We start from the raw sequence: 17,600 nt of genomic DNA on the forward strand, positions 1-17,600 counted from the left end.
GGTTTATGTGAATCACTACCTTGGCCCCCATGAAGGTGCCGATGCCGGGTTGAAATAATGAGTCAAATTTTTCCAGGATCTGTGAGCATGATATTCACTCCACAGAAGAAATTGCATTGACATCGCCCCATTTCGAGTTCATGACAGCAAGCCAACTCCTCCCCAGTACTGCGGGACCATCCCCCGGGACAATCCAGAGTGGCAACCTGTTCTCCGAATCTTTGTGAGTCACGATTACCGTGGCGCTGCCTAGCACCGGAATGATCTCCTTTGTATATGTCTGTAGCTGTGCGGCAATCGGCAATAATTTTGGCCTCCTGGCCTTGGACACCCACAACCTTTCGAACTGTTTGATACTCATCAGGGACTGGCTGGCCCCCGTGTCTAGCTCCATTAATACTGGGATGCCATTGAGGAGCACTTTCATCATTATCGGTGACGTCCTAGTGTATGAACTGTATATGTGCTCCACGTGAACTCGCTGAACTTCAGCTTGCAGCGATTTCCCCCAGTATTCATTTGGCCTCGTAGGGCTTACATCGGGCCCGTCCTCCTCGTATATCAACCTGGCTGCAGGCTTCCTGCACATACGCGCCAAGTGACCGCTGACGTTGCAGTTTCTGCAGGTATATTGCTGATACCTATAAGCTCTGGCTGGGTGTTTGCCTCCACACCTCTAGCATGAGCTGGAGGCCCCGTTGTTGGAAACAAAAGATCCATTACCAGTCGATCATCTCTGACTGTCTCTGTAACTGTCCTTATCATTGGCGATGAGAAACTGGGATTTAAACCACGCGAGCATGGGTAAATCGCTGGAAGCTGAAGTTCAGTGAGTTCATGTGGAGCACATATACAGGTGTTGATGGCCCCATTACTGGACGCATTATCCATTGCAATGGTATGAATCGCCGTTCAGCTCGCCATTGTCTCTGTTGAATTCCCCCTTTGGGTTCGACTACACGCTGGGGCATTTCCGATTGCCCTTGTCTGCCTAGAGAACTGTGTGCCGTGTTAACAATGTTGACTCCCTGGTCGTTTGCAGCATTTGAGCCAAGATTTTTGTCATACATCATTCTGGTCTCTTCCTCCCCTGAGATAAATGTCTGGGCTATTAGAACTGCCGCTTCCAAGTTCAAGTCTTTGGTCTCAATCAGTTTCCTGAAAACCCCAGCATGCCCGATGCCCTCAATAAAAAAAGTCTCGCATCATCTCCGCTCTGCATACATCTGGCAACTTACATAGGCTCGCCAGTCGCCGGAGATCTGCCACGAAGTCTGGAAGGCTTTGCCCTTCTTGCCGCCGGTGCGTGTAAAACCGGTGTCTCGCCATGTGCATGCTGCTCGCCGGTTTAAGGTGTTCCCCGATCAACTTACTGAGCTCTTCGAACGTCTTGTCCGCCGGCTTCTCTGACGCTAGAAGGTCCTTCATCAGGGAGTACGTTCTGGATCCACAAACCGTCAAGAGATGAGCCCTGCGTTTGTTGGCCAAATCCTGTCCCAACCATTCCTTAGCGACAAAACTTTGCTGTTGTCTCTCAATAAAGTCGTCCCAATCATCACCAACACAATACCTCTCTTCTGTGCTGCTAGTGGCCATGCTCGCGTGGTTTAAATCCCAGTTTCTCGTCACCAGTGATAAGTCCTTACTATACAGTATAAATGCACACGAGGCCCATACTTGAGAGAAGGTCACTCTGTGACCAGTTACCTTTATTACCAAGACCTCAAGTGATGAAGGTGGGTGGAGCTTCTCCTTTTATACCTGAAAGTCCAGGTTAGGAGTGTCTTCCACAAGTTCGCCCCTTGTGGTCAATGTTCTTAAGGTGTACAACTTAGGTCAGCTTATACATGGGTTACAATGATAGTTGAATACATGACACCATCTGCCATTTTGGTCGTCGTTGCTCCTTTTAACATCCTCTCCTAATCATGACTAGCTGACCATGCGTCCAGCAGCAGGAAGGACCCCCCACCAATTCTTTTTAAAGGGATCATCAACAACTTGCAGCTGACTTGCTTTTTCATTTCCACTGCTCTGTATAAGTTTGTGCAAAAGTCTGGAGCTTTCTAAACTTGTTTAAAGTAGGTGAGATGACAGGGAGTGTTGCTGCAAATGGAGAATGCCTTGCTTCCCATTTAGCTAGTTCTGCTCACACCACTTGGTCCCAGTCATGGGGGCTCTACTTACAGTCCCCCTCAAGCTTGAGTATGACAGGATGATGGAGCAGAGGCAGCGAAGAAGAGGACAGGTTGCTCGCAGAGGGAGGAGGAGAAGGGTCAGGAGGGCGCTCAGCCTATCTGCACCTAAGCCAGGAGCAGTGTATCCGGAGGCTCTGCTTCACCAGGGACATGGTCACAGAACTCTGCTACCTTCTGCAACCAAACCTGCAGCCTCAGAACAGGGTGACCACGGCTCTCCGCCTGTGCTGTAATGGAAGCTGCAACATCGCCCATCACACGCAGCATCATGGCCGGGTCCACAATGTCTCTCATAGAGTTGCCCATCATTTCCATCCTGGAAATCATGGGCTCCAAGCTCTGTGCAAGGTTGGAGCCGGACTCCTCCATGCTCCTTGACAGTGACAAGAGGCTCTCTGGCAGGTTTGCCATTGCACTGAGCATTTCTGTGTGCATGCCCATCACCCTGCTTCTGAATGCTGCCCCTAGGTCATCATCTGAGTCCTGTACTCACCCTTGGGAGTACTGGTACCTGAGCCACCCTTTCCACCTGGCCTGGCTGCAGCTCACTTCTGCCCGGTGACTCACCACATGCAGATCCCACCTCTATGCTATACTCTAAAGTTTGTGCAGTGCCAGTTTCTGAGCTGGTGCCTGCGAGTGTCAAATCAAGTGACGGTGTCCCTTCTTCTCCTCTCTTACTGTCCTCCTCCTTCACTTCAGAGACTGGCTGGCCAGGTTGGAGTTCTTGGGTAACTGAAAGGAGAAAGGCACAAGAGTTGGGTTTTGGTAAGGGGAGGGAGGGATAGCAAGATATCTATGCATACTCCATCAGCAACTTGTAAGTGAGAAGAGATTGTGGGATAGGGGGAAATGGGATGTTAAGAAAATGATTAGGTATGAGTATACCATATCATCAACAATGCTTTCAACTTCTCCACATGCCATGTACTCTTTGACTGCCCCTCCAATGATGTCCAGAAATGCTTCCTCCAGCTCCATCAGGTTCTGAAGACAGGCTTCCCCTCCACCCGTCTGCTGCTGCTCCCAACAATTATGAATGACCCTTGCCTGCAAGAGAAAAGGAAGTGTGTGAGTGAATGTGGTGCAATGTGTTTGGGTGATGTGCCTGTCATGGTTGAATAGCTGGCGGTGAGATGTGGGTGTGAGTCTTGCAACAGTGGTAAGTGTGTAAGGGTGAAGTGAAGCCATGATCATGAGGTATGAGTGGTGATTGATAGAGATTGTTGGTTGGTGAGTGATGGGGGTTTGGTGCACTGAGCCATGTGTGATGCAGATGGTGGGATATGGCATTTGCTGATGCATTCACTGACCTTGACCACTCATGTGAGGTCATTAAACTTTTTGCAGTACTGAATCCAGGTCCTGGGAACAATACTCATCACAATGACGGCTTGAACAATCTCCTCCCATAGCCTTCTGCTGCTCTGCCTTGAAAGCCTTTTGCCTCCTCTGCGAATAGATGATGTTTTTGAACCACTAGGACCAAGGCCTCCAGGGCCACATCAGAAAATCTCCTCAACCTTTCTCTTGGCAGTTGGGCCATAGGTCTCTCCACAATGACAATGAGGTGCTTCTGCAACAAAGCATCTCCTCTATAAGTAGTGCAGAGAGCCTAGGCCAAACTTTATTGGCCAATAGAATGCACTCGATATTGACCCCCCTGTTCAGCACTAAGCCAATCAACAATGCGTTTAGTGCTGAGATCAGTGCTGCAATCATTAAATGCCTGCGCCATTTTGAATGGGCACATAGCGCCTTGTGGTGTCCGCACCTGTTTTCGGTCCTTATCCAATTTCTAGGTCAGTGATTCTGTGAAAAATACAATGAAAAATGGGACAAGATATAAATTGAAACAAATTATAATACTGATTTAAAAAATATGCTCTATAAATTTGTCCACTGACTTAAAATTATTATTGCAACCAACATTTTAATGTTTCAATAGTAATACTCTTATCGCATAAGAGTATTTTGGAAAATTTATTGTTGCGTAGGAACTGTAAAACAATCTAAATTCAGAACTTGAAGTAACTTGAATTATGTAACATGTCAGATTAATTTACTCGGAGCCAAATTTTTCCCAATTAGAATCAATTTATGTGTGCCTGTGCCTTAAAAATGACAACATTAATGTAGATCGGCACAGAATGTTTTTTTGCATATACACAATTTCATGTTCTCTATCCTGTCATATAGTTCTCCCTGTCATTATTTATTGTGGATTGCCAATGAGTAGCCCAGAATCAAGGATAATGGCTTGTCTAAAATTAAAAATCAAAGTACTATAATAAAAAAGGGAGTTCCAGTGGATCAGAATTTCTGCCCACGCCTCTGATTTCACCCCAACTCCAACGCATTTCTTTGGGTCGAGAATCATCAAATATACATATCGAGCTTCTGGTGGGAATCTCGCCACCACAATGGAGTCTGGAAGGGAATTGCTGCTGGGAGTGCAGTGGAATCATCACTGCAGCACTCAAAAAGGAGGTAGACCTCACCACCAACATTTTTTGTCATTTTCTGCCACCATCCCACATGATTTCGGACAGGATCACCAATGTGAAACCCAACCAATGGCATTTGCATTTTTCAACTTCTGAATTCTATTTGTTTGCAGGACAGCTGGCAAATAATTCTTAATAAGTGCTAAATAGTGTCATCAAGATCCTACGCATGATTCGGGTCAGGATAATCTCACTAAATTGGGATGTACAAGATATTTCCTTTTCCAATTAAATCCATCCTGTTTAGTGAAATGGTGCATCATGGGCTGTAATTTGCGACCCCTACGGGCATGTGCGAGATGCGCATGCGCCCGTAGGGGGCCACGCAAGTTCCAGGTTTAGGCATGCGCGAAAACCCGGATCTTGCGATCTGTCAAGAATTCTTTTGACAGATCCACCGCATCTCTGGGAAAAGGGCTTCCGTGGGCAGAGAGTTGGGCTATTTGCCCAACTTCTGCCCAGCAAATGCCCATGAAATTCTTAAGCCAGGTAAAAACAGGCGTCAGGCCTGCCTTTACTAGCATGAGTTTTTAAAAACAGAAAAATAACATTTTACTAATAATTTATACATTTAAAAACCTGTGACGTTTACTTTTAGCCCCTTTAAAACATGTACATTTATTTTTCAGACAATTGAGTTTTTGTTTTAAATATTTAAATATAAATGTGATGAGTTTTTAAAATTTGAAGTGTAGACTTTTTTGGGGGGTATTGGCATTCATACTTATAGGCAGTGGCATAACTACGCCAATGCAGCCAATGCAGTGGCATTGGGGCCCTCGCCTGAAGGGGGGGCCCACCACCTGCTTCCTCGCAAACTCGGTGGTGTGGCTCAGCTGGAAAACGCTCTCGTCCATCCTCTTGGTGAAAGTTTTGAACCTGTCGACCCTGCTCTCCACCTCCTGCAGGTCGAGGGGGCTCTGCGTCAGGAAGAAGTTACCCCCCACCATGTCGTCATCCTCAGCTTTCCTCTTGCCCTGTTTCCAAGCCTTCTCGTCATTGCAGTGAGGAAGTGCTGGAAGGTGTCGCAGCAGGCCAGCACCGGGTGGCTCCTCATGTGGTTCATCCAAAGGGTCAGCTCTTTCTTTAGTTTGGAGATGAAGTCCTCCTCGAAGCAGCCGATGGCTTGTTTCTCGGGGATGTGGGGCACCGAGATGACAGGGAACTTCTCCACCAGCCAGTCGAAGGGCTTGTAGTACCGATTGACTGGGCACTGGGTGTGGCTGGGCACGAGATGTAGCTCTTGATGCCCTTGAACTTGGTCTGCTTGGTGGGCTGGTCGATGGAGCAGGTGAACGGGTAAGGGTTCTCCTGCCACTCGGGGCCGTGCGGGCCAGCCACCACGCAGATCTTGTCACCGTCCTTGACAAAACTGGCCGCCTCGCCCAGGATCATCGCCTCGCCGCCCGACTTGACGAAGTTGGAGAAGCGGTTGAGGTCCTCCTGACCGTGGCCATGCTCTTGGAGGAGGAGGCGGCGGCCGAGGAGGAGAAAGACACCTACCCGCCCCCCCGCTCCAGACATTCCGGCCGCCGGCCCCCGTGCTCATTCGATAACGGCCCGTCCCGTGGAAATCCGAGAACCCACTGCCGCCACCGTCTCCCCCACTCCCGCCGCCCCCGGGCAACGGCTCATTCGCCACTGTTGAGTTATCATCCCAGTCGTCATCTCAGTCATCATCCCAGTCATCAGCGTCGCCACTACCCGATGCCTGGTGCTACAGCCCCGCCAGGACCAGCCCCCCGAGGCCATCGCCGCCCGTTTGGGTGAGAGGCGGGGGACGAAAGGTGTTGTCGGCGGGACAGGCCGGCAGGGGGAAGCCGCTGGGGGGCAGAGGCTGAGGCGGCGCTGGGCTGTCGTAGCCGCCGGTCGGCACGTTGGCATAGCGGGAGGCCGGGGCGGGGGTGGGCTCGGTGGCACCAGTAGCGACACTGGGCGCTGCATCGCCCCCATTCCCGGCCCACAGGATCTGCACAGACAAGGCCGGGAAGATGCCCCTCTGGCCGCGGCTGTTGGCCCCCTCCAGCCAGCCCTTGATGTCGTGCTCGCTGTACACGGTCAGCAGCTCGTCCTCCCTCACCGAAATCTCGCCCACATTCTCGCTCTGGAAATCGTACAGAGCCTGAGCCTGAAGGACCATCGTCCCACCATCCACACCTGGCTCAGCTCTGCTCCCGGACCCCGCGGTAACCCCTCACCCCGTAAACCCTCCCTCACACCGGTCCCAGCTCCCCCTCACACCGGCTCCCCCAGACCCCGAACTCCCTCTTCGGCCCCCTCGGACCCCCTCACTCAAGGGTCGGCTGCACGGGGCCTTCCCTGGCCGGCTGCACTTTTCCCTGTCATTCTGTGATTTTTTTAATCTATGGGCTAGACTTTCCACTTGGTGGCTAAGGCACAAAAAAATGGACCTTGTTGCAGCGATCTAGGACGCATCGCCTGTGCTGATCGCCGGCACAAGGCCCATTTTTTTTTGTAGCGATTTTCCACTCGGCCTTACCCCGGCAATGTCAAATGGGCGATGTGATTTCTCGGCGATCTCACGATCGCCCAAAGAAAACAAAAGTGAATGAAAAAAAAAGCTTCCCTAGCAACGCTATACTGCGCATGTGTAGCTTGATTTTTATTTCAGGTTGATGCTCCTTCCCACGTTTTTGGAGGTCAGGGGTCATCACACATACTGAGAAGCTCTGTGAGGGTCGGGGAGAGATAGAGAGAGAGAAAGGAGAAAGCATTTTGTGGTCTGATGTATCTGATATTAATTGACATGGAGGGATCAGTTGGGAGGCGTAGGAACAAGCCCTTCAGCGAGGAGGCCAATGAGGCCCTCATGATTGCTGTCAGTACCAGATGGGAGGATCTGACATGGGGTGGGCAGAGGAGACCTTCACCCCGTGCATATCGGAGGATTTGGTCTGACATTGCCAACGTGGTCACGTCGGCCTCGAATGAAACACGCACACCGGACCAGTGCCGCAAACGGTGGAACTGCCTACTGGCAGCTGCGAAAGTAAGTTGAAATTTTTATTTATGTATTATTTAATGATCTAAATAGTAACTAGAATCTGCAATGTTATTTGGTTACATTTAAACATAACTAAATTATGAATAAATTTATGCAACCCAGCATAAAGTTAAATGTTGTAGTGTGAAATATGCAACGTAATGCTAATTTGTAACAGAACATTTAAATCTGTCAGTCTTAAATGACTTCAATATCTTAAATGGCCTGATCCATTTGCTTATGCCGTGCAATGTTATCGTATCATTTACAGAAGAAGATCTCGATCAATAATCGTGAGCAACGCAGGACGGGCGGGGGCTCTGCCATGATGCACAGTTTAAGTGCTTACGAGGAGCTCGCGGTGGCCTTGGTGGGGCAAGAAAGCCATTCGGTCACATCCCGTGGTGTGGCCAAACCCACCCTTGAGACATGTGAGTAATGAGAAATGTGCATTGTGCAATGTGTGAATCATTAGTAAATACTGAAAATATCGTAGTTACGCATGTAATGTTATGCAATTAAAATGTAATTTGATGTTATGCAATTTTATGCAATTTACAATGTACTGTTATGCAATTATATTATAATCTGATATATAATTGTGATGTACAATAGATCTTCGAATGAGGTCATGTTAGGTCATGTTAAACCTTGTGATCACTTGTGCATATGGGGCAATGGAAAGCATTGCAATGCGTTGAGTTCGAGAAAAATTGTAATGCAATGATTTGAATTGTTAAACGCTGTTTATCAAATGAAAGGTCAAGTGGTCATCGAATCAGTGGAGTCCACGGAACCGTCTCCAACATCACAAGAGGATGAAGAAGAAGAGGAGCCACTGCAGACTCCTGCTGCTGTATTCAGCAGGAGGAAGAGGAGGATGAGACAGAAGAAGAAGAGATTTTTTTGGCGGGTGGGGGGAACAACCTGCAGCCATCTCGGTTGAGATGGAAGAAGCACCGGGACCAGGTGGCGACGTCAAGGCGCGTCATATTGCAAACGCCGACTCCACGGAGGTCCGGTCAGTGTGGCAAGCAATCGCCTGTTTTGGAGGGCCAGACAGAGAGCTTGATTTCCCTGTGCAGGGAGACGGTCGCGATTGGTCATGACCTTATCCATGGATTCGAGGGATTCTCTGCGAACTGGAGCCAGTTTCCATCATCCTGGAGCAAGTTCTGCCAGAACTTCTCCAACTGGTCTTCTGAGCAGTCACAGACTGCAAGGGAGACCTTGGAGGCTATTCGACAGCAGACAGCCGCAACCAATGCCCTACGGCATGCATTGCTGGCTGGACGCGGCGCTGCACCCCAAGGTGTCATGTCTGCTCACAGCGAGACCCCAAGCACGCAAGCGAGTACGGAGGGCACAGTTCCTCTGGACTCAGAAGTAGAGCCTCAGGCTTCCACTTCCTCTCCGTCACCTCCACCACGGCAAGAGGTCTTGACATCCCACTCTGCGCGACATCTTGGTGTCAGTCTGCGTAGACCAAAACGGTTGGGTGGGGTGCGAACACGGGATGGGACAGGATCTGGAGGGAAAGGTGGCCGCAGGTAGGGAGCGGGGAGTGCTTCTCAATAGTTCACTTGTTTTAAAATGTTCACTTGTTATTATCACTTTATTATTCTCTTGTTATTGTTACTAAATTGGACAATTGTATTCAATAGTTAAATGTTCACTTGTTATCATTACTTAACTGTTCACTTTCCATTCTTTCTGAAATGGTCACTTGTTATCGTTACTGAAATGGTCACTTGTTAGCATGACTTAAATGGTCACTTGTTATCATGACTGAGATGGTCATTTGTTATCATGACTGAAATGGTCACTTGTTATCGTGACTGAAATGGTCACTTGTTATCTTTACTGAAATGGTCACTTGTTAGCATGACTGAAATGGTCACTTGTTATCATGACTGAGATGGTCATTTGTTATCATGACTGAAATGGTCACTTGTTATCCTTACTGAAATGGTCACTTGTTAGCATGACTGAAATGGTCACTTGTTATCATTACTTAAATGGCCACTTGTTCTTTAAAATATTCAATTTCTTCTTCTTCTATCGTTTTGGGGATTTTGAGGGAAGGGTGGGTTGGTGCGAGGGATGGGGGGTTACATAAGAACATAAGAACATAAGAGCATAAGAATTAGGAACAGGAGCAGGTTATCTAGCCCCTCGAGCCTGCTCCACCATTCAACAAGATCATTGCTGATCTGGCCGTGGACTCAGCTCCACTGATCCGCCCGCTCCCCGTAACCCTTAATTCCCTTATTGGTTAAAAATCTATCTATCTGTGATTTGAATACATTCAATGAGCTAGCCTCAACTGCTTCCTTGGGCAGAGAATTCCACAGATTCACAACCCTCTGGGAAAAGAAATTCCTTCTCAACTCGGTTTTAAATTGGCTCCCCCGTATTTTGAGGCTGTGCCCCCTAGTTCTAATCTCCCCGACCAGTGGAAACAACCTCTCTGCCTCTATCTTGTCTTTCCTTTTCATGATTTTAAATGTTTCTATAAGATCACCCCTCATCCTTCTGAACTCCACCGAGTAAAGACCCAGTCTACTCAATCTATCATCATACGGTAACCCCCTCATCTCCGGAATCAGTCTAGTGAATCGCCTCTGTACCCCCTCCAAAGCCAGTATATTCTTCCTTAAGTAAGGTGACCAAAACTGCACACAGTACTCCAGGTGCGGCCTCACCAATACCCTATACAGTTGCAGCAGGACCTCCCTGCTTTTGTACTCCATCCCTCTCGCAATGAAGGCCAACATTCCATTCGCCTTCCTGATTACCTGCTGCACCTGCAAACTAACTTTTTGGGACTCATGCACAAGGACCCCCAGGTCTCTCTGCACCGCAGCATGTTGTAATTTCTCCCCATTCAAATAATATTCCCTTTTACTGTTTTTTTTTCCAAGGTGGATGACCTCACACTTTCCGACATTGTATTCCATCTGCCAAACCTTAGCCCATTCGCTAAACCTATCTAAATCTCTTTGCAGCCTCTCTGTGTCCTCTACACAACCCGCTTTCCCACTAATCTTTGTGTCATCTGCAAATTTTGTTACACTACACTCTGTCCCCTCTTCCAGGTCATCTATGTATATTGTAAACAGTTGTGGTCCCAGCACCAATCCCTGTGGCACACCACTAACCACCGATTTCCAACCTGCAAAGGACCCATTTATTCCGACTCTCTGCTTTCTGTTCACCAGCCAATTCTCTATCCATGCTAATACATTTCCTCTGACTCCGTGTACCTTTATCTTCTGCAGTAACCTTTTGTGTGGCACCTTATCGAATGCCTTTTGGAAATCTAAATACACCACATCCATCGGTACACCTCTATCCACCATGCTCATTATATCCTCAAAGAATTCCAGTAAATTAGTTAAACATGATTTCCCCTTCATGAATCCATGTTGTGTCTGCTAGATTGCACTATTTCTATCTAGATGTCCCGCTATTTCTTCCTTAATGATAGCTTCAAGCATTTTCCCCACTACAGATGTTAAACTAACTGGCCTATAGTTACCTGCCTTTTGTCTGCCCCCTTTTTTAAACAGAGGCGTTACATTAGCTGCTTTCCAATCCGATGGTACCTCCCCAGAGTCCAGAGAATTTTGTAGATTATAACGAATGCATCTGCTATAACTTCCGCCATCTCTTTTAATACCCTGGGATGCATTTCATCAGGACCAGGGGACTTGTCTACCTTCAGTCCCATTAGCCTGTCCAGCATTACCCCCCTAGTGATAGTGATTATCTCAAGGTCCTCCCTTCCCACATTCCCGTGACCAGCAATTTTTGGCATGGTTTTTGTGTCTGCCACTGTGAAGACCGAAGCAAAATAATTGTTTAAGATCTCAGCCATTTCCACATTTCCCATTATTAAATCTCCCTTCTCATCTTCTAAGGGACCAACATTTACTTTAGTCACTCTTTTCCGTTTTATATATCGGTAAAAGCTTTTACTATCTGTTTTTATGTTTTGCGCAAGTTTACTTTTGTAAACTATCTTTCCTTTCTTTATTGCTTTCTTAGTCATTCTTTTCTGTCGTTTAAAATTTTTCCAATCTTCTAGTTTCCCACTAACCTTGGCCACCTTATACGCATTGTTTTTAATTTGATACTCTCCTTTATTTCCTTGGTTATCCACGGCTGGTTATCCCTTCTCTTACCGCCCTTCTTTTTCACTGGAATATATTTTTGTTGAGCACTATGAAAGAGCTCCTTGAAAGTCCTCCACTGTTCCTCAGTTGTGCCACCGTTTAATCTGTGTTTCCAGTCTACTTTAGCCAACTCTGCCCTCGTCCCAAAGTAGTCCCCTTTGTTTAAGCATAGTACGCTCGTTTGAGACACTACTTCCTCACCCTCAAACTCTATTACAGGGTTGGAGGGAGTGTGTTGTTAAAAAAAAAATTGTTTCTTAATAAAAAAAATGTTTTCTACAACTTTTGTACCTTCTCTCTTAATTACATAAGTTTTACAACGTACAGTTCTTCATACAGATTTGTTTGTTTATTCTGTTTCCCCACGGAATATCATTAAATAACTTCACTACGTAAAAGCTATTTACTAAATAATTCCAATATATGAGATCTATTTAGCATAAATAAGGTGATAATACCTATTTATATTCCCTGTCCCAAATTTCTGATTACAATTTGCTTCAATTTTACTCTCTAAATAACTCAGAACAATTCTCCACCCTTCCTCAGAAGCTAAAAATGGCATCCGTAGTGCCCATTTGCCTCTCTAAGGCCCTGAAAAAGCAACTATTTTTGAACACACTTTTGGGCCTTGCATCGGCCCAGCGAAGTGCATGTTAGGTGCCGGAAGTTGGGATGGGCCTTGTGTGGGCGATCATCTCGGCGATCATCTCGGCGATCAAAGTGGAAACTTGGGGGCCTATTTTTCCGGCGATGTTTCGGGCCTAGTTTCCACTTTTTGCTTAAAATGGGCGATGGAGGTCTGTTTTGGGTGATAGATGGGCCTTAGATGGGCAATGTGAAGTGGAAAGTCTAGCCCTATGTTTGCATTGGGGCCCACATCCTCTAGTTACGACACTGCTTATAGGGTATCCGTACATACGGAATCCCCATAAGCATGAATGGGGATTCTCTTCTGTCAGTCTTTGGGCCGGCCCACGTGATCCCAGGGACGCTTGCGAACCACTTGCGACTTGGGATACGTGGGCCTCCTCGCGCACGTATCCGGAGAGCACCAGGATTACAAATCTCCGAAGCACCAGGTATACATGCATTTTATTTGCGGATTGGAGGTATTTCCCCGCAGGAAGCCTCCAACCGCAAATTCGGGGCCCATGGGCTGGAAATTCATCACCTTTCCACCCATTTACTGCCGGAAAACAGTTTAGTCCTGAAATACCGCCCAAGCTAGAAATTAATGCCCATTTACCGCCCAAATATCGCCGGCGATAAATTCATCAGCCATTTGCTGCCGGCGATAAACAATACCGCCCGCCCATTTTTTTAATCGTTATTTTGACATCATTCACCATGCAACGCCCAAATACTGCCCATAAATAGCACCAGCGGTAAATACATCAAATCCACCATTTTTACCGCTGTACTAAAATACTGCCCAGAAAACTCCGGTCTTACCTGATCGTAATCCAGCAGTAGGGACACCATTTTGAAAATCGGAGGATCTTGAAGGGAGGCTGTTTGAAGTTAGTGAGAACTAAAAGTTATTTGTCAGTAGGATTTAAAGGGTGTTTGAAGATATTTAAGAGAATCTAAGCACATTGTAGTTAATTTAAAGGACATTTGTGGTTATTTAAGGACATTTGGGGATACTTGAGGACACTTGAGGACATTAAAAGGAATGGGGCCTATAATTTATCTGCCAATATTGCTGACTACTTAAATAATGTGGAATAGAACTGGAAAAAGGTTTATTGAAGAGTATTATGAGCCCAATAAAAGAGGTCGTAGACTTATGGGTGAGGAGGAGGCCTTACCCCCAATGAATTTTCAGAGAGAAGCATTCATACCTGCACCTGTCCGATACACAGTGTGTTAGAAGGCTGCACTTCCAAAAAGAGGTGATCAATGAGATATGCCAGCTCATAAAGGCACACCTGCAGCATCCCAGCACCAACAGGACCGCACTGCCCGTCGAGGTGAAGGTGACTGTGGCACTTGCCTTCTATGTCTCCGGTTCCTCTCAGATATCAGCTGACGACAAATGCTGCATCTCTCAGCATGCTACACATCGTTGCATTCGCCAGGTTACTGATGCGCTTTACACACGCAGAATGGATTTATAAAATTCCCAATGATCAGGGAGGCACAGAGTGAGAGTGTTATGTATGTAAACCTGTAAATACCATGTCTAACCACCAGGGGCTTATTCCCTGGAGTCCCAAGGGATCCCACAATCCCTTGGGAGCACCTGTATATAAGGAGGCCTCATAGGCTGGAGAGGCACTCTGAGATCTGTAATAAAGGACTACGGACACACCTTACTTTGAGCTTGCAGTATCTATTCTGACTCTTTATTCAAGACATAACAACTTGCGATAAGATACAAATGATGAACCCCACCGCAACAATGCAGAGAACCATGGGCATCCTGGAGAAATTTTCGGAGGGAGATGATTGGGAAACCTTTGTGGAGCGACACGACCAATACTTCGTGGCCAACGAGCTGGAAGGAGAAGTGAACGCTGTCAAACAAAGAGCGATCCTCCTCATCGTTCGCATGGGACCAACATATGGCCTCATGAAAAATCTGTTTGCTCCAGCAAAACCCACAGACAAGTTGTACGATGAGTTGTGCACACTGGTCCGGGACCATCTAAACTCTAAGGAAAGCGATCTGATGGCGAGGTATCGGTTCTACAAGTACAAGAGGTCTGAAGGCCAGAAAGTGGCGAGCTATGTCGCCGGGCTAAGGCGCCTTGCAGGACATTGCGAATTTGAAGGACACTTGGAGCACATGCTCAGGGACTTCTTTGTACTTGGCATTGGCCATGAAGTAATACTTCACAAACTTTTGAGTGTAGAGACCCCAACCTTGAGTAAAGCCATAGCGATAGCCCAGGCGTTTATCGCCACCAGTGACAATACCAAACAAATTTCTCAGCACACGTGTGCTGCTGCAAGTACTGTGAGCAAAGTAACGTTGTTTTCGAATTGACATGTACAGGGCAGGAATTACACTCCTGCAGCTGCACGTCCGCAGATGACTCAGAGTCCACCATCAAGGGTGGTGAATACAAGGCCGTTAACACTTTGTTGGCGCTGCGGGAGTGATCCTCATTTCCATTCATGCCGCTTCAAAGGATATGTTTGCAAGGGCTGTGAACAATGGGACACCTCCAACGTATGTGCAGGCGAGCTGCAAACCCTGCTAATCCTGCAAACCACCATGTTGCAGACGAGGACAGATCCACGGTGGATCACGACGAACCAGAGCCTCAGACTGAGGAGGAAGAGGTATATGGGATGTACACATTTACCACAAAGTGTCCCCCGATAATGCTGAAGGTTGAATTAAATGGACTCTCAGTGTCCATGGAGCTGGACATAGGTGCAAGCTAGTCCATAATGAGCAAAAGGACCTTCGATAAATTGTGGTGCAGAAAGGCCTCAAGGCCAGTCCTGACTCCCATTTGTACTAAACTGAGAATGTACACAAAGGAACTGATTCCCGTAATCGGCAGTGCTACCGTAAAGGTCTCCTACGATGGAGCGGTGCACGAGTTACCACTCTGGGTGGTACTGGGCGATGGCTCCACACTGTTCGGCAGGAGCTGGCTGCAAAAGATACGCTGGAACTGGGACAACATCCGAGCACTTTCGGCAATCGACGACACCTCATGTGCCCACGTCCTAAACAAGTTCTCCTCGCTGTTCGAACCAGGCATCGGGAAGTTCCAAGGAGCAAAATTGCAGATCCATTTGATTCCGGGGGCGCGACCCATCCATCACAAGGCGAGAGCAGTACCTTACATGATGAGAGAGAGGGTGGAGATCGAACTGGACAGGCTGCAACGAGAAGGTATAATTTCGCCGATTGAATTCAATGAGTGGGCCAGTCCGATTGTTCCAGTCCTCACAGGAGACGGCACCATCAGAATCTGTGGTGATTATAAAGTAACTATCAATCGTTCTGCACTGCAGGATCAATACCTGCTACTGAAGGCAGACAACCTATTTGCGACACTGGTGGGAGGGAATAAGTTCACGAAGCTGGACTCGACCTCGACCTACATGATGCAGGAGCTGGAGGAATCATCGAAAGGCCTCACCTGCATCAACATGCACAAAGGTCTCTTCATTTACAACAGATACCCGTTTGGGATTTGATCGGTCACGGCGATATTCCAGAGGAACATGGAAAGCTTGCTGAAGTCGGTCCCGCACACCGTGGTCTTCCAGGATGACATCTTGGTTACAGGTCGGGACACCGTCGAGCACCTGCAGAACCTGGAGGAAGTTCTTAGTCGGCTTAATCGTGTGGGGCTCAGGCTAAACCACTCGAAGTGCATTTTCCTGGCTCCTGAAGTGGAGTTCCTGGGGAGAAGAATCACGGTGGATGGCATCAGTCCCACCGATTCGAAGACGGAGGCGATCAAGAAAGCCCCGAGACCACAGAATGTGATGGTGCTGCAGTCGTTTCTAAGACTCCTGGACTATTTTCGTAACTTCTTACCGGGTCTTAGCACATTGTTAGAACCCGTACACTCGTTACTGCATAAACAAGATGAATGGGTATGGGGTAAAAGCCAAGAAAATGCCTTTGAGAAAGCTAGGAAGCTGTTATGTTCAAACAAACTGCTTGTGTTGTATGATCCATGTAAATGTTTGGTACAGCATGTGTTGCGTCATCATATGGGGTCGGGTGTGTATTGCAACAAGCTAATGAATTTGGGAAATTGCAACCGGTTGCTTATGCATCCAGAAGTCTGTCTAAGGCCGAGAGGGCCTACAGTATGATCGAGAAAGAAGTGTTAGTGTGTGTCTACGTGGTAAAGAAAATGCATCAATATCTGTTCGGGCTCAAATTTTAATTGGAAACTGACTATAAGCCGCTTATATCCCTCTTTTCTGAAAGCAAGGGGATAAATACGAATGCATCGGCCCGCATCCAGAGATGGGCGCTCATGCTGTCCGCATACAACTACGCCATCCGCCACAGGCCAGGCACAGAAAACTGTGCCGATGCTCTCAGTAGGCTGCCATTGCCCACCACAGGGGTGGAGATGGCACAGCCCACAGATTTAGTCATGATAATGGAATCATTCAAGAGTGAGCAACCACCTGTTACTGCCCGACAGATTAGAACCTGGATGAGCCAGGACTCCTTACTGTCCTTAGTAAAAAAAACTGTGTGCCCTGCGGGAGTTGGCCTAGTGTCCCGTTAGAGATGCAGGAGGAAATAAAGCTGTTCCAGCGGCGCAAAGATTAAAATGTCTATACAGGCAGACTGCCTCCTATGGGGTAATTGAGTAGTGGTGCCAAAAAAGGGCAGGGATACTTTCATCAATGATCTCCACAGCACCCACCCAGGCATCATAATGATGAAAGCGATAGCCAGATCCCACGTGTTGTGGCCCGGTATTGATGCAGACTTAGAGTCCTGCGTGCACAAATGTAATACATGTTCACAGTTAAGCAATGCACCCAGGGAGGCGCCACTAAGTTTATGGTCCTGGCCCTCCAAACTGTGGTCCAGGGTCCATGTCGACTATGCAGGCCCATTCTTGGGAAAAAATGTTCCTTGTGGTTGTAGATGCGTACTCCAAATGGATTGAATGCATGATAATGTCGGCAAGCACATCCACTGCCACCACTGAAAGCCTATGGGCCATGTTTGCCACGCACGGCCTGCCTGATGTTCTTGTAAGTGACA

General features: G+C 47.5%; 1 pseudogene; it reads right to left on the minus strand.

Annotated features, from left to right (window-relative positions):
• Positions 1–2,891: 2,891 nt before the first annotated feature.
• Positions 2,892–6,845, minus strand: LOC139254398 (sorting nexin-18-like; annotated as a pseudogene).
• Positions 6,846–17,600: the final 10,755 nt, after the last annotated feature.

This window comes from Pristiophorus japonicus, chromosome 3 (assembly GCF_044704955.1).
Source record: "Pristiophorus japonicus isolate sPriJap1 chromosome 3, sPriJap1.hap1, whole genome shotgun sequence".
NCBI lineage: Eukaryota > Metazoa > Chordata > Chondrichthyes > Pristiophoridae > Pristiophorus > Pristiophorus japonicus.